The sequence below is a fragment of the Serinus canaria genome, chromosome 13, assembly GCF_022539315.1.
Source record: "Serinus canaria isolate serCan28SL12 chromosome 13, serCan2020, whole genome shotgun sequence".
NCBI classification, from domain to species: Eukaryota; Metazoa; Chordata; class Aves; order Passeriformes; family Fringillidae; genus Serinus; species Serinus canaria.
The window spans coordinates 13,343,566-13,369,613 of NC_066327.1; the positions used below are offsets into that span (position 1 = coordinate 13,343,566).

At 42.6% G+C, this 26,048-nt stretch overlaps 1 protein-coding gene across 2 annotated transcripts in view; it reads left to right on the forward strand.

Annotated features, from left to right (window-relative positions):
• The window catches only part of SGCD (sarcoglycan delta), a 307,428-nt gene that overhangs the window by 90,522 nt on the left and 190,858 nt on the right, over positions 1-26,048 (forward strand). For both annotated transcript variants that reach the window (XM_030229318.2, XM_030229319.2), the window contains exon 2: positions 19,512-19,697. The gene's annotated coding sequence lies outside the window, so the exon portion shown is untranslated. The remainder of the gene's footprint in view (positions 1-19,511; positions 19,698-26,048) is intronic.

Sequence of the window (26,048 nt, forward strand, 5' to 3'; positions counted from 1 at the left end):
ATCCCTGCAGTGGCCAAGGGAGGTTGGATGGGGCTTGGAGCACCGTGGGGTAGTGGAAGAGGTCCCTGTCCATGGCAGAAAGGTTGGAATGAGATGATGTTAGGATCCTTTCCACCCCAAACCATTCTGGAGTTCTGATTCTGTGATGCTGATGTATTTAACAATACTTTTCAGCTCGTTAGAACTCTGCTGTGTCTTTGCCTCCAGGCTCTTGAATAGCAATTAACAGGATCAGTACATAATGAGATACTCTCTGTATGTTGAAAGTCCTTCTTTTCTATTTATGTGTCTAGAGTACATCAAATGAAATTCAAACCTCTTGGGTGACTGTTTTTTCTTCCCACTCTTGTGCTTTTTCTTGGTGTTTGTGTATTTTGGTCTCCAGGGATTATCACTCATGCTGATGGAATTAGGTGTCTGTGGTCCATCAGCCCAGAAATATTCCACTGAATATCTCTTTATAAGGCTGGCTCACCATCAGAAGCAGAGCTGGACAAGCCCTGAGCTTTGGGAATATATTCACCTATCTGAACTGCATCTTTTTGGCTGGAGCTAGATCCAAGAGCCAGCTGCACTCAAAGGCAGGAAAACTTTGCATCTGGAGATGGATTTCAAGTCTTATCTATGCCTGAGTTTTCCCCAGCTCCTCTGTGAGCTCCCCTGTACCACTGTGCAGTTGCTGTGACAGGCAAGACAGAGATTTTGTAATTAGGAGCCTTCCATCATATGGTGTCCCTGCTGCGTTGCCTCGCCAGCTGTCTTCCCGGGGCTGAGGAAGCTTTGCTTTTACCATGCTTCACACAGCATTAAACTGTGTAGAAAAGGCTAAATATTGTAGGCCAGATGCTGCTTTCCCTTTGCCTTTTATCAGCCTAGAGAATAATCTCACTCCTGGGATGGCACTTTGCTCCTGTTAACCACTGCCTGCCTGCAGAAGGCTCCTGTTCCTCCTCGGTCCTCCCTGTCCCCTGGCCTTTGGCAGAGGATTATTTCCACTCTGAGCTGATTGTTTGGGACCACCTTTTCTTTTTCATTTCAGGATCTTTTGGTGGGCTTCACTCCAGTTGCATCATGAAGGCAAGCAGAATCTGTAGTGTTTTTTCTTTTAATTTTATCTCATATATGTATTTTTAAGAAATCCTTACAACAAGAATGGCAATGACATCTTTTAATATGACTGGAGCTAAGCTCTCTATTTATTTATCTAATGAAACTGAATTTTTCTGCAGAAAACTGCAATTTTCTGTGTCCTCTTTCAGAACACCAAGAGGCATTCTTTGAACTCCTCCCCATTTCCTTCTCCATTTCTATTCGGAAGTGCTCCTTATCTGCTTTTATCCTGTGAGGGAGGAATTTTTTGTGCCTGAAATGAAGAAGCAGCCCCTAAGGGGACTTTAATACAGGGAGGTTACAACTCAGACAATAATTTGGGTCATTTTAAATGGCATGTGGGTGTGGGTTTAAATAAATAGCTTTAACCTTTAGCTTACTGATGGAACTGAAAATAGATGCAGGGTTGGGCATATAGGAAGAAATGTGCCATTGCTGCCAGCATTACTTTGAATAAATAGATCTCTCTTCAGGGCTGTCAAACCAGCACCTTTGCCAGTAAGAAGCAATAAGATATTTTTTTCTTTTTCCTTTTCTATTTTTTAACCAGCAGCCAAGTCTAAAAGAAGTTCTTACTCTTTTTTTCCTTTGGTGGTTTTGTATTCCCAGGCTTGCCCTTTGCAATTTTCTTACAGCACCTAGACTTTTAATAACATTCATATATCTTTGTGGCTATTGAATTGCCCACTTACACCTATATGTAGACTTTCCCTAACCAGTTATATCCTAAAGGCAGGAATTAGAGCATGTGTTGATTTGCTGTGTTTCAGCCAGGAGCTCTATGAACTGCTTTTTCCCCACCGATTATTTGTGGCTCAAGAAGTAGAGAAAAGCTCATGGAATTATTTTCTTGGTTTGGAGGCCAAAAAGTGTGGACCTGCTCTAGTTTAATAATAGTTCTCTCTAGGCTGAGCTCTGTCCCTGCTGCCCAGGTAGTAGATGTGGAATAGGTATGAGCTTCTGTACTTTGCATCTTCATGGGGACAGCAGAATTATGAGCAGAATTTGTCTACAAGCATGTATCTGGTGAAGAAATATGAACTTCATAGTTATTTTAAGCTCATACCAATATGAAAATCTGATCCAGAGTACTGTAATGTGGCAGCTACTCAGTCGTTCACAAAGAGCTGATTTAAAGTCAAAATTTGCAGGCAGTTGGTGGGAGGGGAGGAGCAAGTTGTTGCTTTCTCTGAGGGGACTGAAAAACCTTTTTGAAACTCAAATGAAATAAAGAAACTCACAAAGCAAATGTCATAGAATAATTTTCTTACTGTATCCAAGCTGATGGGTGGTATTTTGGTCATAAATAGCAGCATTGTAAATGTTTGCAGCTGAATCCTACAGCCCTAACCCAGCCAGGCAGCTGTGTGCCCTTGCTCTTGAAGCTGCAGCTGCATTTTCTTTTTGAAGATCGGTGGCATTAGCAGCAGTGCAGGTCTCCCACCTCTGTAGGGATGAGGCTCAGCAGCGTGGGAATTGCCTCTGTAAATATGGTGCTGATAAAGAACTACCAAGTTTAGATCTTGTAACAGCAGTGAGGTTTCTTGGAGGAGTGCAAAGCTATTTTCAGCTGCTGATTTGCTCGTGGAGCATAAATGTGGGCATGATGAAATACACAGATAATGTTTCATAGTAACCATCTGATAGCTAATAATGGGGAAGAAAAATAGAGTCGTAAGTTTGGCGTGGGCTGCAGTTTTAGCACCATTTCCTTCTGCAGGTTGTTACTACTGCCTGTACCTGCTGAGCAGCAGATATGTACTTGCAAAGAGTGCCAAGGGCAAATAAATTCATTTTCACTTTTATGCCTGAACAGGTTGCAACCCCACTACAAACAGGTTGCAGCCTTGTGTTCTGTAAAACCTAATGCAGCATCAGCCCTGCATAACTGTGCCACACCACGGAGTGCCACAATCTGTGGGGAGGTGTCTTGACACACATTTCCATAATAAAGCACCTTAAATTTGCCTCTGCAAAACAGATTTGGGGGGATTCACTAATTTTGCAAGGAGCCTCTTTTGGAAGAGCAGCACAGTTGGTCATGGGGTTGTGATTTCACATTTTGTGGGTGTGGGATGGGCTGTGGAGTTGCTGAGGCTGGGGGACAAACTGCAGCAAGGTGCCACCAAGGACAGAAGCTGAAGAGCTGAAGTCCAGAGGGTTGGACATGATTTCACAGCAGAGAGACCATTCAACATCAATGGTAAGCAGTGAAAGGGAGAGGTAGAGAAATTCTTCCTTTTCAGGTTATCTGACCTATTCTCTGGTGAATGAAGATGAGGAAGAAAACAGCCCAGGTGGTTCAGTTCTTGTGTAAGTGTTTGCAGAGGTTTCTCAAACTCTTCCCTGAAGCTTCTGCTTTTGCTGCTGTCTGATTCAGCTTTATGGTCTAAACAGAGCACTTGTCTGATCTGCTATGGCAAATTTCAAATTCTGAATATCATACAGAATAATCCATAAGTAAACAGTGATATTCTCTGTAAGGCGTTCAACTTTGCCCTGGGCATTTTCGTGGTTTTTGTGCATCCCTTTGAAACTTCTCTGCTAATCAGGGGAGTATTCAAGGATGTGTCCAGCTGAGGGATGCTGGTCACTGTGAGCACTGAAGGCCAGTTGTTGTCTTACATTCATCTGCAGTTCCTGCATGAGGAATGGTCAGCAAGGTTGCACATGCCCCTACACTTCTGAGGACCTGCAGGGAGCAGTCTGCTGCCTGGGACAGTGTCCATGGCAGTGTGTGCACAGAGGGTGGGGGGCAGCCTGGCTGATCCCAACATTTGGGTTACCTGTGCAGAATATAAAGGCAGGTGTCTGTGTGTGCAGCTGGAATGAGTTGGCACAAACAGCAGAAAAGGTGAATGTTGCAGAATGCCCTTGGTGGAGTGGAGCACCCTGCAGTGACAAAACCTGTCCTGGCTGCACCACCTGATGTGCAGGAATCAGCAGCAGCTTGCCCTCTGACACGGGGTTGAGATGGGAAGGGGGAGTCTGGGCTGAAGATGTTGCTTATTCATGTAACAATTTGTGTCAAGTAGGCACTTTCTTGTTCGGTCCTTTTGATCTTTTTTACATACCCTAATTATGGATACAGTCTTGACAAAGATGATAAAGGGCCTCAGGGGTTATAAAACAGGAGGCGAGGTTAAGAAAATTATGTTTATATTCATTAGAATAGAAGAGATTAAGAGGGGTCGTGACCAAGGTGTACAAAATCCAAAAAGTATTGAAGAAAAAACGATGCCACCAGAATATTTAAAGGGAGGCTGTGAAGGCAGGGGTAAGTGGAGAGCAGCTGGCATTTTGATTTGAATTGGTTGTGGGACATTTTTTCAAGGGTGTTCCTCTTGGTGAGGAAAATTAATTTGTGCTGATCAGTGGGCTGTAGGCAGAAAACTTAGGACACAGATATGTTGTTGGCTAGAATGAAAGGATACATCATGGAACTTCTTCTTGGAATGTCTGAGTAGGTTGGGTTTGGGCAGAGTAGTGGATTAACAAAGGGATTCACCTTTTGAGCTTGTTTGGAATAATGAGCTGGGATGCCAAAAGTTGGAAGAGGGAAAGTTCTCCATTCTCATATTGAAAATTCTTTGTGCAAACTTGTTAACTGAAGCAGTGCTGTGGAATAGAGGCTTTTGGGGCTCTATGCACAAAGATAATTTTGGGAGAGTAGCACAGCAAACAAAGCTTTTCAGTGTTATGTATTGGTACAAATGGAACAAAGCAAAGATGTGTGGCCAAGAACACCACCAGGTGTGCAGCCACACAGGCTAAAATCAGAAGGACATAGAGGCAAAATCATTTGTGGCTATAAAAGGCTATAAAATGACTTAAAACACACTGGAAGTAAGAGGAAGGCAGGAGTCCATCAGGAAGAAAGGGAAGCAAATAAATGGACTAGAAGAGAAGACAGAAATACAAAATGCCATTATTTTGCACTGCTCTTCACAGAAAGGTTAATAACTGTGTCAGATCTGTAACTGTGTTCCTTGTAAGAGGGCTTACAAGCAAAGGCAAGAACAAGATAAGGAGTATTTAGGTAACTGTGATATATTTGGGTCAATGTGGCCTTATGAAATGTAGCCACTGAATTATTTACAACTCTCAGAAGCTTGTGGAGAATAGGGCAATTGTCAGAATTCTGGAGGAAGGCAAACATAGTACCTGTCATCACAGAGGACACTACAAGGGAAACAGAGATTTGTAAATACCAGGGAAGATACAGAGCAAATTACCTGTGAGCACATACCTGTGAGCAGCACGAAGCAACTGACATGCTTTAAGCCCAGAATAATCTGATTTCTTTTTCTGATTGTGTGACTAATACCCAAGAGAGGAGTAAAGCAAAAGCACTTTGTAGCCAGGAGTGTGATGCTCACGTGAGCATCGTGCTCTCATACCTGAGAGAAAGCTCAGACTTGTGACTGTCAAAGTTTTTGATCAGTGGATTCATAAATTTCTTTTAGCAGAGCTTCATATGCCCAGGTAGCAAGGATTTCACTGTGCAACAGCTACTACTGGGTGTACACCTGGCTTTAACAAAGTCTTAAAAGAAGTATATTAATGTTTAACTCAGATGTTATTGGTCATTTCAGCCATGGAGTGTGAGAAGCATCTGCCTTAATAATTTTGATCAGTTGTTTGAATGATGGACCAAAAAGTACAGCTCCCAAGTGTGGGTGAGCCCCAGTCATTAAAGGTGAAACCCAGCTGCACATATGGAATTGTTGTGTAGGGACCACTGCTCCAGGTGAGCTCAGGGAATGTCACTGTGGACCCCGAACTGAGGGGTGGCTGCTGTGACATGGTGTTCCCTAAGGATGTGGACAGCTTTGGAGGGAAGCAACAAAACCAGGTCTAGTACCTCTGTTATTAATCTGGTACTGCACTGAGAAAATGCTGCAGCTTTACTGAGGGAGGATCATGTGGGGAAGGGGACAGTACTGGCACATTCAGGACTGTTTCAGAGCAGCTTCCTAAAACTTGAGTCATGGCCTCTTGTTGCCAGACTCAAACCAGGTAGGCAGTTGCCTTCATAAGAGAACCAAAATTTCACAGTCTGTATGACGTGGAGCAATTCATGCGCTGGTAAATCCAGTTACAGTCCTGATTTAGAAAAACTCTGAAGCATCTGCTTAAGTTTGTGTCTGACAGGTTTTAACAGGTGCTAAAAGCTCTGCCCTGAATGAATTACTTTGCTGAATCGAGACCCAATCAAGCATATGCTTGTGTTAGGAAAAGGAAATAGGCAGTGCATAAGTTCTCTGAAGGGGGGAGGAATATACATTAGGGTATTTTTAAATGTCTATTTTTATGTATGCTTTCTCTCAATGGAAATTGCATAGACTGCAGTGCCATCCTCTTTGCTCTCTCCAGCATCCCTTTCCCCAGTGCATTTCCTATGAAAGAGCTTTGCCGTGGGCCATAGCCTGTATTGCAGGGGAGTATCACATGCTGGAAACTTACCTAACATCCTGCACAAATGTGATGGGTGGGTGGAGGAGGGCGAGCTAGAGGTAAGCCTTTAAAAAGTTTTCCTAAAGATAATTCTTTTAAACCACTCCTCAAGCTTTTGCATAAAGATTGCAGAGTAGGCATTCCAGCAGCTCAGAGGAGCCCTGGATTTACGCTCTGTAATAAATGTATCCATGGGGTGCTGCGTTGTTGTAATGATAGCAAATGACAGTAAAATTAGGAGAATTAATAATGACCCAGCTGGAATAATTTAGCACTGTGATAAGTAAACTCTAACCTAATACTCAGCATACTGGCAGAACTATTTACAAAGCACATTGAATGCAGGAGTCTGAGGGGAATCTTCTATAGAAAACAAAGTGAAACCCTAATCACAAACAAATGCCATAGCATGTCATTAAGAGGATTAAGTGGCTTGAAATTGATGTCTAAGGCATTTTGGTTGATTGTTGCTAAAAATACCACATGCTTGACAATTATCTTCTGTTTGCCATCCTCTCTCCTGCTAGTAGTCTGTCATGCAGTATTATTCTTGTTTACCACCCTGCCTCATACCAGGTCTTTAGCTGTGAGTTTTGCTGCTTCGTGCCAGAGCTGATCTGGAATTCACAGTCTGATGTGTTGGCACTGGTTGGTGCCAGACCATTAATACCTTGATAGCCAGGGAGAGGCCAGGTTCAGCAAACACTGGGCTGAAACCAAAGGGGAACAGCACAAAACTTCTGGAGTTAGCCTTTTAAATAAAAGTGCTTGGGTTTTAGTTTGAAATACTGTATTTTCCTTAGAGTTAACTAAGTTCTTAAAAAAAATTTAAATTTCAGTGAAGCATTTTACAAATAAATGAGTATTTTATAGACTTGAACTCATAAGAGCTTTCTGAATGATTAGTATTTCTGTAAGTTTGACCTTTGGTCTAAGTAACAAATTTTTAAAGGTAGAAAAATTTCTTACTCTTCCCCTGCTTAGTGATTCTGAGCTATTCCCTCATTGGTCTGTGCTTTGCTGAGGGTAAGAAGCTGCAGATGTATTTAAGCAAGTCAGATATTTCTGAGGGAAAGCCTGGAAAGTAGCATCGTTGTGTGTGAGTGAGTGTCACCATATGGATCATTTCTGAGCTGCTCAGGCTGTCAGGGGAGGGAGTGTTGCACCAAACTCCCAGACACACGACAGGAGCTGTGCTTGCTTCCATGGCTGTTGGATGTGTGTGAGCTGATTGCAGCCCTGAGCAGAGCAGGCAGCAGGGAAAGCTCCAGCTCGGGTTTAAATCCAGGAATTAGTGGGGAGCCTTGCAGCCCATGCCAGTGGCCGTGGAATTGTGCATGTGGAGCCTTCACCTGCAGCCCCTAGGATGTCCTGGATGTGGGCATGGACCAGCTCCAGCTCCAACCTGATTGAACATCACCCCATGAAATATCACCCCATGTCATTCTGGGGGCACTGAATCACCCTGCCAAAAAATGTGTCTTCAGCATTACTGGTTGGGTGTGAGCAAATTCTGCTGGCTGTCCTGCACTTTTGTGTCTTGTGTTCATGCAGTGCTGGGTTATACTGAGCTGTGCTGCTTTTGTAGTCAGGGAAAATTGGCACTCAGAGATACTGGCATGTCTGCCCTGTTGGCAAGAGGATCACTGTCCTGCATAATATGAGAAAAGACAGAAGTTTCTTGGAGTGTGAGAGTTACACATGGACAGGAAAGTTCAGGTTTTCAGTTAGAAGTTTTGGGGTTTGATTTTTCTTTCCCCTGTATCAGTTTTATAAGAATAATTATATCAACAACAACAACAATACTAATAAAAATAACTGTCCTGAATGCAGCCAGGTGAGATGGCAGTGTGAGATGCAGATATTTAAAGCCTCAGTTCCCCCAAGACTGAGGTTCAGACATTCCATCTCTCTGGGCTGCAGGCAGCTGCAGAGGAGTTGCAGGAAAAAAAAATAAGGACAGCAAAGTTTTAAAGTGTGGTTCAACCCATTCCTTCTCACTTAGGATGAGAAGCCAAATCCACTGACCTACTGCCTCTCTTTCATGGATGCTTCTGCCCTTCCTTGGCAATATAATTACAGCATGGCTGGGAGTTCAGGCTGTAATCTGAATGTAATCAGCCTGTATTGAGGACGCCTGAATAAATAAATATTGATTGAAATCCTAGTTACTGTCTCCATGAGCTCTGCCTCAGGGCTGCCTCCTCAGGTTAACCTGTGCACTCTGCAGACCTCAGTCAAAGAGGGTTTTTACCCACAGGGAAGATGAAAGGGACACAAGTCCATCCTGGCTCCTGCTGATGTCCACGGTGCTGCAGCTCTTTAGTGATCCTGCACCTGCTGGGAAAGTCACACATTTAAGGAGCATAAGCAGGAAGGGAAGGGGTTTGCTTGGTGAGACATTGCCAAATGGAATTAGGATTTGTGTCTAGACAGCAATCAAAATTAGCCTTTCATCCTCCATCAAGGTAATATACAAATTGTTCTGTAAGCATTAGTAAGTTAATTGTATTATTTTGAGGATGCATGCATAAGTAAGCATTGAATATATTTGCTATCTTGCAGATGGAACTGAAGCTAAAATACCAGCAAAGCTGGAGACTCCTCACTACTGGTTTTTCTTAACCCTCCTGTTCTGGCTGTGAGCTGGATTATTCTGGGTCACTGTTTTCCTTTTCTGTTGATTTAACCCAGTGTAATTCTACATTCAGTGAGCATTTAGATGACCAGGTGAGATGCAATCTTCATAAATTATTAAGACCAGTGGAAGTCCCTCACACTGCACAAAGGATTCTGGCTGCAGAGCAGTAAAGGAGCTTGCTCTGAGTCTCAACCAGCATCTTTATAAGGGAAAAAAAATCTTTTAAAAAACTGAATGAAAGAGACTATAAATGAAAGAAATGTAGTTATATATCAGAGCAATCCATTAAACACACAACCTGCTGAGAGATGCTACAATATCACTCATTCCTCTGTAAGTCAGTACATAAACTTGTTTTTAATTTTTTTGGCAGACTTATGAAGCCAATTATCCTGGTAATAAATATTCAGCTTTAATGGGCAAGTAAATAATTAATGTTATTGCCTTTGCAAATTTAGCTTTTCACTTGTAAATTAACATAATTAAAATAGTAATGTTTCAGTATGCATTTTACCAGCCAAAATCTAAATCAAGCAATTAAACTGTAGGTTTTTCACATCAAATGAGTTGAGTTTATAATGATACAAACTGTGGGCATAAATCTGCTTTTCATGGTCACATTCATTATAGAAACATGAAGAAAAATTATTCTGCAGTGGATGTAATCAAGTATATTATTTGAAAAACCATTAATATATACTTTAACTACTTCTTGTTGTCCTTTCACAGTGAAATAGGAAGGGGAAAGCACATTTCCCATGAGTCTCTGGCCCAGCAATAATTGCCTGTGTATAATTGTAATGGGCACTGTACAATGGCTGTCAGTGCATAGTGGCTGTCACATCTCTTTGGATTGATTGGAAAACCACAATGCACAGTATGGATCTGAAAAGGAAAAAAAAATACTCTGTAATCATTAGCTTAAAAAACTTCAGTCTGAGTTACACAGACTGCAAATTTGATCATACACTTTTCCTCCTCTACTTATTGTTTTTATATTTTTTGTGAGGAGCGTGTGCTGTCCTCATGTCAGTGTTCCAGCTTAGTGAGCAATCAGAGCAGAAAAGCTTTTCTTGATAAGAGGAGATGAGTTAGCAGGAATGTGCAACTATTTCTACTCTGAATGCAGCTCAGAGCTGGTGAAATTCAGCCCTTTGGGTAGTTGATCCCCAGGAGCAGAGTGTGAGGCTGTAACTTCAAGCTGGCTCAAGGGTTCAGGAGGTTGCATCAAAATTTCTGAATTTTCTTGTGAGAGGCAGTGAAACTCTATGGCTTCTGAAAATTAGAAGCTTCGGGGACATCAGACTGTAGGAACTTGAGCCTTTCTCATTTTGTTTTTAAACTGGGAATGTCACAAGAGCATTTCAGTTTGTATTACTGGTGTCAGGTTTTGACTCTTTAAAAATACTACATTTTGTTAGTAATGGGAAAAGCTCAGAGGTGACTCTGACATTCATCTATAGACAAGGGCACACACAGATGAAAACTTGAAGTCTGAAAATTTGCTCAGAGAAGTCCTGAAAGCTTGTACTGAGAACCCAGAGCTATAGTAATTTCTGGTCTTGCAGATTATAATTTATCATGGGCTGAGCAGCCTATTTATAGCTCCTCAAAATGTTTCTAAGAGCAGCATTTTGCAAGCTGCTGAAGATTTTCAGATTTGTAATGAGCAGAATTCCTCGATGCACAGGCTTGCCCACATCCAAACCTGCTCATTGACATTTCTACAGGCTTCATAGATTTCATAGTCCTTTCGTGTCCCAGAACCAGGGGCCAAATTTATCCCTGCAAAGGCCCACTGAAGTCACACCAAAGATAAATTCAAATCAGTGAATTTTATTTTAGTGGTGTTCAAACTGTTTGCAGTGCTATGCAGATAGGCAGCTGCAGGCTTTTTTGCAGTATCCAATTGTTTAAGCTTTAGTGGACAAAAAAACCTCCAACCTTTGAGCTGAATTTGTGCTAGTTGGTTTAAATGCACACAGAACTGCAGGTGTAGTTTTGACAACAGTATGATCTGGAGTTTTAGAAGCACTTTAAAAAGAAGAAAAGCACCCTAGACTCTCATATATATCTGTGGGTCCATATTTCTAATGATATTTTAATTTTAATATTTTTAATTTGTGCTGGTGAGATGAGGTGTGGGTGGGAGAGCAGTGATGCAAGCACCTGATGGCACAGGCAGTTCTCCTGTAAGCACTGCTAACTCTGTGTGTCAGTGTGCACCTGCAGGAAATACAAATCTTTATCAGTGAAAAGGCCAATTTCTATCTCCAGTGCTGCCCTGTAGAAGTAGTTTTAATCTGTATTTAATTACTGTACTTTAGCCATGTCTAGATTTAGATGGGGTTGAGGTGCCCTGTATGGTTTCCTTGCCAGTGGTGGCTAAATGAGTTTTTTCATGTCATGCCAGGCTCTGCCTGGGTTTAATGGGATATTTCTGGCTGGGTCTGGCCCTGGAGGCAGCAGGGCCATGTCTGACAAGAATCCAGCCTATTTTGTAACAAGGGTATTCTAAACTCCCTGACGTTTGATGGTCCCATTTTAGCTGTTTTGGTTTTCAGCACAAATCAAAGATTGCTCTGAGGCAGTTCAGGCACTGCTGCTCAGGCTGGCTCTGCTGGGAACTGTATTTTTGCTCCTTTCTTTAGGATTTACAGCACTTTAAGGCAGAGTTTCCCCCCAGAAGCACTGGGACCCTGCCTTGTTTTATGGGTGAATTAGAGTATTGCAGGTATTTGCTGACTTTGTTGGAATCCAAGAAGCCTTCTCTGTGTGAGAGCAGGCAGCAGGAGGTGTTTGCATGGCTGAGCTGGAGATCTCTCCCATGTGGAGGCTGAGGAGGGATGTGTGTGTGTTTGGAGAGGAGGGAGAACATGAAGGGAGGAGTTGTGGTGTGCAATTGCAGGTGCATTGCAGTGGAAGGCCAGCTTCTGGGGCTTGCTTTTCTTTCTTTGTGGTCCTTTTTAACTTTAACTTCTCCAAACTCATGACACTGTTCCTAGAAAGCTTCAGCATCCTCCCACAGCCCCAGGTCTGCTCTGGGCTGTTGCTGGCTCCCCAGTGCACTCCCCAGTCACCTGCTCACCCTTTTCTCACCCCTGATGCTGTGCCAGGTCACATCCTGCTTCCCCTGTGTCCTCCTGCTCTGTCCTTTCTGCTAAAATTAAGGCACTCAAAGGCTCTAGGCCTTTACCAGGCTGGTTACCAGCTCAAATTTCATTTCTTTCTCTTCAGTTATGTGATCCACACAGGCCAAGGACATTCTGGAAGTCAGGCTGGTGTTTTCAAGTGTTGTTGAATTTGATGCATGCTCCAGGCTAACAGATCTCTGCCCTGAGTGAGGGCCCCTTCTGTGTCATTCCTGGGCTTTGTTCACTCCTGCCTTCCCTGGGTTGTAAGAGCTGCAGCAATGGGTGGGATTTTGTAATTAACAAATTTATCCAAACTTTTCAAAGTTTGCAAAATGACCAAAACACAATTGTTCTTCCTAATACAACTAAAGCTGCCTTAAAGCATCAAAGGAGAAGCACATTCTCAGGAAATGCAGCAGAGTGTGATGCTATTAAAAAGTGTGGCTTTTAAAATCAAAAGTTTGAAAATAATAGCCTGAATTTATAATGAAAACCCTATTCAGATTCTGGCTTCACACTTGGCTGACAGCTGTGTGTCCTCCAGGTGCCACAGAATCCAATATACTTGCATTTTCTCTAACATTTGGAGTTCCAGCTCATCCCACTATGTTCCAGAGAGATAAACAATAACATTACAGGGTTAAGTGACTTTGGAGAGAAGTAACTTAAGCAAAGGCCAAAAGCTTTTCTTAGCAATGACATTGAATAGTAGATAGAGGTATATGCATTTCCTTATTAATTTTCTAACAGGATATGAGTTAGAAGTGGCAGTAACATAAAACAAAAATCTCTGAGCAGTGACAGATCAGGACAGCAAAGGCAGTTGTTCCTTGTGACCATTGTTAATGCAGGTCCATCATGAAGCTCACTGGTTCCAGTGAGAGCAGAGTGCAGCCAGTGCCAGAAAGGTTGGGAAGTTTTATCTGAAGAGTCTTTTAAATTAAATTTTTGGATAAAGAAAAATCAAAATAAAATTTAAAGAAGAGAAAAGGGAGAAAAATAGGAAAAAGGGCAAAAGCACATCTGAAGAAGAGGCAGAGAAGTCAGTTTTGTATGGCATAATGGAAATTTGCTGAGTTCAAATGAGATTAAAGTTAATAGTGGTCAAGTTAATACCTTTGATAGAGAAGGATAGTATGTGTATGAAAAGCTTATGGTCTAATGTCCTGATCCTGCTTACTTTGCTTGGGTGGAAGTTTTCATTGGGATGGATCAAAAAATCCATGTTTTTTCTCTGGTTAGTGTAATTCTGTGTTGCTGCACAGGCTGATAAATTTTCTTTCTCTTGGGTCAGCTGAGGTTTTCACAGCCCATCCCACCTCTGCTGTGGTTTCAGAGTGGAGCCCTCGCCCTGGGAACACCCTGGCAGAGGTGTGTGAATATGTGAGCCACAGGAGGAGAGGGGGAAGCTGGAAAAGTGATAATCTGTCCCAACTTTTGCAAAACATCTGTTCCTAGCTCAGTGTTAAAGGGATGAAGAGTATAAAGGAAAATAAAAGCACTGACTTTGCCTTACCAATGAGTTTAGGACTCTGCCATCCTAAATTTGGAAATGAAGCTTTTCAGTGAGCTGGGAAACAAGGTAATGTTGATGATGTGCACTTGGGGCTGGAGAAACTTGTTTTGAATTTATGATGAAGGGACCTGCTTGAACCAGTAACTGTGAAAGGGAGACTGTAGCTTAACTGTGACACTGAGATGAGTGACAGGATTGTTTCCTTGTTAGATTCCCATTTCAGGTTAGAGTAAGAGGAAATCCACTTAGATCTTGTTCCATCAGTGGAGGTTGTATCCCACAGCTGCTTCTGGTACAAACCTGTCAGCTCTTGTTGGGAGAAGTGGCTTCATTTCATTACTTGATTATTTTGATGATCTGTCTGGTTAAATGGAAGCTGGTTGCTACTCACCACTGAAGTGAGTTCAGAATTGCTTTTTTCCCCCCACAAATGTGCTTCCAACCCTTTGAAAGCATTATTTGACAAGGACATATTCATTGCAGTAACTTCATCTTTGCTTTCAGTTGAACTGGCGGAAGAAACAATCATCTGCTGAAAGAGCTCCAGTGCAAGGGCAGATGTAAACATCTAAGGGGCCCAAGAGATCTTATTTTATAGTCTAAGCAGACTGTAACAGTAGGAGTAATAATAATAAAAACACTTAATAGTGTAATGCAGCTTTGGCAGCTGGAGAGTTAGACAGTAACCTGCAACTTAATGCTTTTGAACTTGGGAAGCAGCTTTGGTTAAAAGCAACTGCCTGCTGAAGAAAGGAGTTTATTATCTCAAATTGGGAGTATTTCCATGGCATTTCTTGGGTTCATCTTCAGAAAGTATTTACTTATGTGCAACAGCAGCAAAACCTGTTCAGTGTCATAGCATTTTCTAACACAGCAAGATATGAATTGCACTTTTGAACCTGGTAATGTAACATTGATGCTATTGGGATGGGAATAGTTCCTTCAACAAGGGTGATTAACCCCTTATTTCCTTTTTCCTGGATACCATTAGTTTGTATTTGGATAACAAAAATCAATGCTGATCTTCAGCAGCATCACAGTATTTTATTGTATTAATCTCAATCTTCATTTCATTATTGCCTGCATGCTTTAATAGATTCATTTCCCATCACACCACCAGCCCCCACCAAATTTCTAATGCTGGTTGTTACCACTTGAATTGCAGCTCTCCTGTTTCACTATTTGTTTTGTTGGCAGGGAAGGGGGGGGAAAGCCTCCAAACAGCTGAGTGCCAGTAGTGCTGATGACTTCTGTTTTATTTATGTTTTGCACTGAGCCATGTGAATGATAAAGTGTGTCTGGGACACGGCTGTGGGCAACACTCTAAAGTGTTATAGTTGGAAATCTGCCAGAGTTGCATTGCTACCAATTTTTTACCACTAGCCTTCTGGAAGGAAGGATTCAAAGTCTCATTTTATTCCCTTCTTCACCCGTGTCACCTTTGCAGTAAATTAATGTGAGATCTTCAGCAGAGATGGAGCTGATGTGGTGAGCTGTTGTTCCCACAGCTTCCCCTGGGGCTGGAGCTCTGAGGAGTCAGGAGCATCCTTTGGGATAGCAGAGAGCTTGGCTTGGAGCTGGAGCCTGTGGTGGGGTTGTGCTGATGCTGGCCTGGGGCTCAGCAGGAAACTCTGAGCTTGATCCTGAGGAAAAAGCAAAAAAGCAGCAGTTGTTCCCTGCTCAGCTGTGTGGGGACTGTGTCCTGGGCTGTAATTAGCAGCTATCCCTGCTAATGAATTGGTGTAATCCCCTGCTGTGTTCAGAGTCTGCCGGGGGATCTCTTTTCCTGCCTTTGCAGAGGCAGGTGACCTTGCTAAATACTTAGCACTAAAAATGTGTTTTCCCTTGCCTGTTTCACAGCCTTTCTTCTGGCTCTGCCAGTGGAGGTCTTCTTTATTAATTGGAAATACTCAAGTTTAGTTTCAGGGAAGGAGGGAAGTTGGAAGAATATACATGAATGTACATTCATATATATTCATATATATATACAGAATATACATGTTCCATATGTGTCATATACATCTACGTGAGTGCACACACTTAATGGAATTCTGATTTCTTAATGGCCACACTAGCAATAAAAACAAAAGAAATTTAGTATTTAAGCAAGGAGTTATGTTTTCAATTATTTTTCATTCACCAGCCACTTAAAATATTTAATCTTTTCTCCACCCAACTAATTTATTCAATTGCAATTAGGTAGATTGTAATTAATATTTGATGAGGCAAACTAATACTAATTCGAATATCTACTACACTGTAATATTTGCTCACAGATGTGTTGTTTAGCTTCTAGGTAACTCTTGCTGAAGTTGCAGATGCTCATCGGTGTTGCCACAAGGCACCTTCAGCTGCATGACACACAAATCTAAGGATGAGAGTGCTGGGTCAGAGGAGGGTCCAGCCAGCTCCTGTCCTCACCCCGACAGGGATCAATAGTTGATGCCTAAAGACAAGAATTAAGAACAGGCCAAAGGTACAGCAAGGCTTCCTGAGAGACAGAAAGTCTCCCAGACTTCATTGATTGGTGGCCTGGAAACATCCCAAGATAGAAATGGTGTCTTCAAATTTAATATTTGAGCTTATTTGTTACATCTAAAGTATATTGTTATTTTGTATAATTCATGCTTTCCATCAGCAAAGGACTGAGATTCCTCCAAGGGAAATACTCTCTTTTTACTGGAAAAATGTCTTGTCTGCCTTTTCTGATTAATGAGAACATCCATATGCTGGCTTTTGTGAGTGGAAGACGGATCTGATACCACTTAACTATGTTAACTGAATGTAAAAATCTCAAGTGGTGGGATAATGAAAGTAATTTGCAGTTTGTCGGCGTGTTCCCTCTGATCAAAGGCGAGTGGGGGAGCACAGGAACAGCACAAGGAGACTCTGGGATTTCTAGGACATGGGGCATTTTTTGGAAGTTCAGACTTGGTTTGGTTTCGGGTAGGAACAGTGCCAGCTCCTATAAGGCTTAAATGGATGATTTCTGTGTCAGGGATCATATGGATTTGGGTTGGAAAGGATCTTAAAGACCATCCAGTCCCACCTCCTGCCATGGGCAGGGACACTTTCCACTACCCCAGGTTGCTCCAAGCCCTGTTCAGCCTGGCCTTGGACACTTCCAGGGGTGGGAAGCCGCAGCTGCTCTGGACACTGTGTTCTCACTCTGGGATGCTCCTGAGGCTCTGGGCTTGGCAAGAGCTGCCCAAAGCCAAGGAGGTCCAAGAAGCATCTTGGCAGCACTGTGGTGAGATCTCTGAGGCTGTGAGAGGGAAACCAGCTGGACATGGGCCAGCAGGTCAGGACTGACCTACTGAATGTGAAGGGGTCTCTCTGCAAAACTGTACAGATTTGGGCAACACAAATGGCATACCTTTTTTTAAATTTTTTTTAATTACATTTTTTCTTCTTTTTTCCCTTGTTTGGTTCTGAGCCAACACAAATTACAGCTCATGAGGGTTTCCATGCATTTATCTTCTGTAGCTCCTTACTTTATTGCTGACTAGGATGGTCCCTGGTCTGGCTCCCTGCCTCTGTCTAGTGTGATGCACATCAGCAGAGTGTGGAGGAAGCACGCTGCCTTCAGACTGGAGCATCTTACACTTTGCTGCTCCCTGGAAACCTGGCCATTGATTTCATTTCATTAAGTTGCCCCATCTCAGTTATATCATGAGAGATGGGAACTGTGCACACTCACTGCATTTTGTGATGAATAAGAAGAAGTAACAGGAGGTGTGGATGTGGAGGTGAAAACAACTTCCACATCCACACTTCCAGTTACTTCTTCTTCCCATTGCTAGATATTCTTTGGCAAACTGTACTAAACAGGAATATCCAGAACTCCCCCTTTCCCAGCCTGGGCCCAGGCCCCTGCACTCAGGTTGCAGTGATGACCTGGTCCTATTGCTGTTACTTCCCCTACTCAGCTGATGCTGGGGTTAATGCACAGAAATGTAGCACTGATTTTCTTTAGTGACTATTCTGTGTTAGAATTTATGAGTAGAAATGAAAAAGTAATTGTAGCTGTGGTCTCCAGTGATAAAACCCCTTAAAAGCAGTAGAATTAGGTCTTAGTGCTGCCTGCAGATCAAACTAGTGCAGCATCAGCCATTCCTGTGCCCATAAGTCACTCAGCAGCCATTTCAGTTGGCAACCTGATTTTTCATGGTTGACCTGGAAGAGGTCAGGAGCTGAAGGTCCACTTTTGTCCTTCTTATCTTGAGTTCAAGAGAGGCAGGAGTTCTGCAAATGTGTGCAGTAATCACAGGGCTGAGGTCTGCCACCCTGACTCCTGTTGTGGGTGTCCTGCAAGGTGTTGTGGAGCCTTAAGGTGTGTATGGAACATATGAGGTCCAGTAATGTACTTAGTGCTAAATAAAGTCAATTTATTTGATTGTTCTGATCTGTGTGACTATGTGTGCTGTGTGACCTTCAGCAAAAAAAGAAAAAACCCATTATGTGCATTTGTGTGTGTGTGTATATATAAAAAGCAGTATGATGCCAACTTCCAGTATGCACAGTTTCATGTGCTGGTTGCTGAAATCTTCCTTCTTGCAAGCCCAAAAGGTTTCAGGGTTTCTTGTAAAGGTGTAATGGGATTTTGTGGTACTTGGAGCTGCCATGGGCTTTCTCCTCTGAGGGAAACCTCTTGTATATCTCTGGTGTTTTTTCCCTTTGCTTTTTATAAAATTCTTAGGCTGAGTTAATCTTAGAAAAGCATCTCATGGTGTGGTTTAAGGATATGGGCCATGGATATATCTTGATATAGGGAGCTCAGATGCTGCTCTTTCCTCCATCCTCACCTGTTTTTTGCTGCTGTGCCCAGTTTTGCTTCACAGGCTGTATTATCTGGGTGGGAGAAGGATGGTCCTTTGATGTTTCCCATCTGCCAGGGCTTAGGGATGAGCATTTGCACTTCCCAGTGCTGCTCTGAGGTTTCTGCTTGCTGGCAGTGCTGCTGCTGCTGCTGGTGGCCTCCATCCCTGTCTCCTACCTGGTGTCTACAGTACTCAGTGCCCAGGTCTGACCTCTTGGAAGCTCTGAGCACCTCTAGCAGTGACAGTGGGCTAGAAAATGTGGTGTTGCTGAGCCCCCAGCTCCCAGAAAACCCCAGGACATCTCCTAGTCTCTGACAATTGCGTTGGAGGCAGAACTTTGGGAACTGCGGCGTGTTGGGCTGGCAGTCACGACTTCCCATCTGCTGTGAGCTCCCAAGCTTTGAATTTCTTGAGTAAGAGCCATTTTATTGTGCAGAGTATTAAGACTGAGGTGATGTCTCTGCTTTTAATATGAAAGTCCTGTTATTCTTCAGAAATGCCATAATGAATTAAAATATTCCCTATGGAGAAGTGCATTTCTTACTTTTGTGTTACAATATTGGACTGGAATAAAAAGCAGCCAGGCTGTCATTCATTTCCTGGTCTAGGGACACTATAAAATACTGTAAAGCAAGAATAGCTTTGCACCACATTTCTTGAATTCAATGATTGCCCTCTGAAGGTGCCACATATGATGGATTGTCACAGACTCTCTGTCCTGCCTTGACATTTCATTCCTATCCAATGTTGTCTTGTGTTCTGCTCTGAATCTGCCAAACAACTGACCCTAGAATTTAATGCCACACCTTCTTCTCTTTTCTTTTTCTGAGCAGCATCCTCTGCAGCTGAGGCTCTGAAATACTGGAGGACACTGCATCTTCCTCAGGGACACGGGCAAGGGAGAGCTGGAGTCTCTGGGGAGCTCAGACAGGAATTGTGGTTGGTGGTCGCCTGAGGAACTTACCTTCACCCCAATGTTGCTCTGAAACGAGTCGTGTCCAACAGTCAGGTTTGGTAAGGTATGTATTTCTTCCCCTGCTCTTGTATTTTTGCTCTTTTCTGAATATCTACATGTGGGGAAAGCAGAGCATTAGCAGCCTTTGAGTTTATTGCTGTATTCATGCCATGCTCATACTGTGTCTGTAAATAAGCTTTGCTCTCCCTGAATTTAGAAAGGGTTCACCAGGAGTGAAGTGTTTTTATTGTCTTGGACTTGAGGGGGTGTCTGCTCATGTGAAGTTCTTTATTGAACAAAATGCTCGCTGATGGTTGTGTGTTGCTGCTGGTGATGGATACTTAGTGATAGGAATCTGTGTTTTGAAAATCCCACTTGTTGTGTTTCACTAATGACTGTAATTCTGAGGGTCAGAGATGAGGAAAACAAAAGGAGATGAAGTAGCCCGTTTGTAATTCAGCCCTGTGCTTTCCTTTGTGCTTTGTATATTCTCACTGTGTGCAAAGGATGGAAATACCACTACCAATTTCCTGTATAATAGTATTGGTGTGTAGCACTTAAAATTTTTGTCTGTGTGAGTGCTCTCATACTCACACAAATGTTGCCCTGGCTGTGCTGGAACTGTAGCAAGGCAATATGCAACCATTTTCCAAAATGAAACTGAAGGCCAGGATGTATTGTTAATGAAGATTGTCCTAGATGAGATTTTAGGGTAATTCAGTCTCTATTGCTTCTTTTACCTAGGTCGAGTTATTTCTGTGAAGGCAAAGTTTTCTGAGTCAAAAAAAACAAAAACCAAAATCAAAAAACCAGATTTAAAGCAATAGTTGCAAGATCTCAGTAGAGTGGTATCAGATGATATTATCCTTTTTCATTTAGCACATGGGTATTGACTTCCTTCATATGACTGAACCAGCACTATAATCTTGTTGAGAAAAGTACAGCAGCAATATAACACCTGTGCTTGGTGTCAGTGGAGGAGCAGGGAAAAGAAGTCAAGACTTTCTTAAAAGCCTCTAAAATAAATCACAATGCAGGTGAGTGTACATTACTTCTGCTTTTGATCTGGTTGCACTTGACATGTTAGCTCTGGAAATTGTGGGCTCTAACTCTTGTGCTTCAGCATAGCTCTGCCAGTGTCTGGCAATTGCAGGGAAAAGTTGGTTGGAACAGCTTAAATTGGGTGCTTAACTTTTAAATGTTGAGGGTCAAGAAAGGTCTGTTCCAACCACAGCATGTGCTGTTAATTTGTGCAGGAATTTCAAGCAAACAACACGGTTGCCAGGGCAAGGTTCCCATCATTACAGCACAGCACAGCTCTGCTTGTCTGCCTGCTCTGGTTTCTGGAAGAAGAGCTTGTTAGACATTGCTCCTGCCTTTATTATCCTCTTCACTTCTGTTTATTTCCAAGCTACTGCTCTTGTGATTATAACACTTAAAAGGGAAGGTTGTAGGAGAGGTATTTCGTAATCAGGAGAGCTTCTTGACTCTCACAGAGAAAATTTGGCACTGTTAGAATGTAGAAATCACAGCGGTTTTGTTTATTCCTTGTTTGGGTTTGAGATTTCTGAGTTGAAATATGTAAATCTTCCTTGCAGTGAGGATGTGAGTTTTGCTGGGTACCCAGGGTGTCCCGGGGTGTGTGAGGATCTGCTCCAGATGTGTTGGTTGCTGGTGTGACTGTGGTGCTGCTCCTGCCTTGGATAGGGGGCAGGAACTGAGTTCCCCTCTCATTCCTGAGCCAATCCAAGTCTCACTCTAGGTCTGTATAAATGATTTGTGTGAAATTATTGTTAAGGCATTAAACTCTAGATTGGACTTGGATTATACTTTAACATTTTACTTCATTACAATCAGATTTAAAACTTGGTTCTTATTTAAATCTAACACTTATGGAAACTTCATCTTTAAGAAGAACATTGCACTTTGAGAAGGTTGTGCTGTAAAGATTTGGCCAAACTGTTGTTGCTTACTTGAGTAGATGAGGCCTTTCCTTATTGATTCTCTTCATCTTGGGGACTGGTGAATACCTGAGTACTTGACTGCCATCAACTTTATCTGTTCACACAACTCCCTTGTAAGACAGAAGTGCTGCTTATCCCCATTTTGTCAATGGTGAATAAGAAACAGAGTCACTTCTAGGTCACTTTTAAGTGGCAAACATCTGTCCCTGATTTTCAGGCAGTCTTAGTGCACAAGCTGTAGCTGGAGGCACACAGCCCTGGCTGAGCAAAAGATTCAGTTATGGATCTTTCTGAGGTCACTGCTCCCACCTAATCCAGTTTCTTCCACGTGTCCTGCTCTCCCAAGTAGAGAGGGTTTTAATTAAGTGATTACAGTGACACTTAATGACATCAGGACTCAAGGTTTCCCTCCCTATCTCTACTGAAAACTGAAACATCTGTTCAGATAATGTGAGCTGAATTCATCTTTGCAGCAGGGTGTTTGCTCACGTGAGATGAGCAGATTCCCTTTTAGCAGCACTTGTGAAATTGTGCTGATGGTAATCTTATTGCATGAGGAATTAGTTTAAATGGATCTGCAGATAACGTGCAGAGAAGTAGGGTTTTTTTTGAAATTGCTCATTTTTAGAGTAGTAGAATCTGGTTAGTAAAATGCTCTGTTTGGCTGAAAAGGCACATTTAATAAATATGTAAGAGAAATTTTTAAGTAGCCATTAAACATAGTTAATAAATTTTATCTTGCAAGTAGAATTGGGAAAAACCTGTTCATTTAATGTGTTTTATGGCTCTCATAGCAATTAATTGTCTTCATTACATGACCATAAATCCTCAATGTAATTCACCTTTTTCAGATTAATTGCTGTGGAACTTTTCCCTTTGATTTGTTTAGACTGGTAATATTATTTCTCTTTTCTAAAAGTTGAATCTCAACATCACATTTTTTTACCTTTTCCAGATGTTCTGTAAATCAGTTCCAGTTAAAAAAAAAAAAATCTCTTTGTGCTCCAGGCCAGTGCAGGGGTGATGTTGTAGCTGGATTCTCTGATCAGGTGAAGCAGAGGCTTCAAGCGCTGCTTGACCTGCAGCAGAGTAGTGGGCATCCATTGTATTATATGGTCTGATAAAAACTTATTAATTCTTTCTTCAAATTTTTCTTGTTTTTTACATGATTTCATTTATTAAATCAGGAAACAGCCCTCTGATTTTATATGCTTGTGGGTTTGGCTCTCACAGTGAGAGCCTAATGCAACTTTTCAGTCTCTTTGCTGAGGGGTACAGGTGGCTGTGTCTGAACATTTGTCAGTAAAATTGTCCTCCAGCATTATTGTGGGAAAATTTTGGTTGGAATATCAAGGGATTGCTGCTTGAATTCCCAAAATCAAATTAAAAGCTGTATTTTGATTAAAGCCTTTATTCCCCTGGATTGAATTTGCACACCAAACAGGACAAGAGGACAGCACGCAGGATCGTGTTTTACATACCTTTTTTTATCAGTGAGCAGGCTGAGCTTGTTTGCATGAGTAACATTTATGCAAATGTTTTCTAATGTTCCTCTGGACTGTTTTGCCAGGGTGAGGATATAAAACAGCTATTATATTTGCATTTTTTTTGTTGCAAGATCAGCAGACTGGCTGTTAAGGTATCAATTCCCTTGATGACGCCACTTCTGCAGCCCCATTCACTCAGCTTCTCCTCACAGGGCTTTTATTGAATCCATCAACCTGACACATATCAAAGCACAATTTCTGATAACAAATATCTTGTTGTAAAATGAATTAAAGAGGTGATAGCAGCAGCAGAACCGAGCTGAATTTCTGAAAGAAAATAAGAAACTCCAATGCTAACATGAGAACCTTAAGATACCAGTCACAGAACAGAAATGTAATAGTCCTTTACCTGTTCTCCTGAAGCACTGAGAAGTCAGTGGGTCTGTCTGAAGTCATTCAAATGGCCTTGCTCCTGGGCTGGCAGCTTGTGCCTCTGCCTTCTGCCCTCTGATGTTTGTAGTGGTGCTTCAGAGAGCCTGATAAAGTTGGGGTTTGTTTTCTTCTGGAGACCTTTCCCCCATGAGGAACAGCAACCTCCTTGTAGTAACTCTGCACTCCAGTCCTGCAGAGACCTGGAGACTGAGGAGAGGGAGAAGCTGGCTCTGAGTGCAGCACAAGTTCTTTCTCTCAGAAGACAAAGCAGTTTGGAGCCCCTTGTCCTCTGCAGAGCTGCTGCTTGGCAGCCCTTGGGCTGTGTTTTAGGCAAAGTCCAGCCAGGGTGGGAAAGGACCAGTGTTTCTTTGGGCTGCAGGTGTTTTGAAATTAGCTGGCTCAAAACCTTGGTCTGAGTACAGATTTTTCTCTGTCTCCTTGCAGCCTTCTCCTATCTGTTTTGCTCTCTTCATCCTGCTTTTCTATTCCCTTTGGTTTTGCATCTCTTGGAGGACAAGCAGCTTCTGGCAGGGCTGCCTTTGCTCTGGTGCTGCTCTCACTCTGCCCAGGCTCATTTACCTCTGATTTTCAGCTAGCATGCCCTGTAAAATACTAGCTAATAATAATCATGCTTTTTTCTCTGTGGCAGGCCTGCTTTCTGGATAAGTATCCACTGACAGTTTGCAGCCTAGCAGAGAGGAAGAGGAGGGCAGCCAACAGTTGATGTGGAAAATTAATTATGAACTGCCATCCTCCTGCCATGTAGTTAAGGCAGTTGTGCATTGCAAGCTTTACATCCAGCTGTGCATTTCCTTCCTCACACAGTGGGAATGCTGCCAGAACAAAGCTTAGTGGAGAATGTCTCTTATGGGACTGATCATTCAGGATGCTCTGGAGCCTTTACTGCCCTGCTTTCAGCTGTGACACCACCTAATGAGTAATTTTTTACCTTTTGGTGCAGGAATGTTTAGCTTAATTGTGCATCCAAGTTGATAAAGATTTGTATTTGGTGGGGAAGTCACCCATGTCCCCTCTGCAGTCAGGGAGCAACATTTTTGTGTTCCAGGGTAGAGGTGTCCTGGTAACATTCAGGTTTAGAGGAGCTGCAGCTTTTTATATTTTCATCCTTCAGGATGACATATTTACTTCATAATGATCCTCAAACACTGTCCATGGAAGGGGGGAGTTTGACAGGCACCAGGCAGCCCTGGGAATGCAATTACCCAAAGGAGCAGCTCTGTCCCTGGAACACCCTGTCTTAATGATCACAGAGGCATTTGCTGGAAGCCCCAGCACCGTGGACAGTTCAGGAGCTGTTCTGGTCTCGTAATTTAAGCCTGGCTCCCACTGCCTTGAGCTGAGCACTGCAGAGCCAGCACAGCCCAGTCTGAGTGCCAGAGATGCCCTTCCCTAGGGAGCCCTTTAGGATACATGAAGGAGTCTGAAAGAGGGAGGGTTTTGGAAAGCCCTGACAAATTTTAAGTGGCTATTTGGGGCTGAGCTAAAGAAAGGAGCACTTGTTGTAGCTGTCCTCGATGAAGCCTTTGTTTAGTTCAGAGGGTATTGAAGGGTGTGATGGAAACAGCCTTGCAAAGCCACAACAGTAACAGGTGTGAGGTGTTATGGAGATACTTCTCTCTATAACAGTGTTTCTTCAGACCAGAAAAACCCTTTTGGCTGCTTAGGTTTTCAGTACCAGAAGTCTCCACTTTGTGCATTTTTATTACAAAATTCATTGCCACAGTTGCTGACTGATTTAATGGTTAACTGAGGGGTGATCTCTTAGAAATACCAAGGATTTTGTAAAGGGCCAAATTGCTGCCTGGTGGAAGTCACTGACTCAAATCACGATGGCGTGAGCCTCTTCCTCTTCCAGAGCTCTGCCTCCTGATTGACATAAATTCTACTTTCTTTCTAGTGCTGTCATGCTGATTTTTTGCAGCCAGGGGACTGTATTTGGAAGCACAAACCCATTGCACAGGTTTAGATGTGCTGCAAATAATTGTGAATGTCTAATGAAGGGAAGCTAAAACATACTGAAAATGTTTGGAAATAGGAGGGAATGTGTGCAGCCAAGCGTTAGCTGTGAATGGAGAGTTCTTGTTGGCATCGTTTAATGGGAACTTTCCAGCTCCCAGTTTGGTGGTGAATATGTAGATAACAGCAGAACCAGAAAGGCAGGGTTGCTGTAGGTGAGTGGAAGGAGCCTTTCACCTCTGGGGTAAAAGGGACAATGAAGTGAGCAGCATTTCTGTTTATGGCTGACACCCCCTCAGTCTTTGCCTTCCAGTTACTGGGAAGGGGCCAGCAGAGACCTCACAGCAACAAAGTTTGCCTTCCTCTAAACAAAGTTGTGTCTTGTTCCTTCACAGCACCAAACACCATCTGTTTTTTACTCCTGACTGTCCAGGAAAAAACAGGGAGAATTTTTTTTACCTTTTTTATTTTTTTTCTCTCTCTCTGTTAGTTGGGGTAAGGTAGTTCCATTTGTATCTCTCCAGACAAGCTCGGTGCCTTTGACATGAGTGGCCA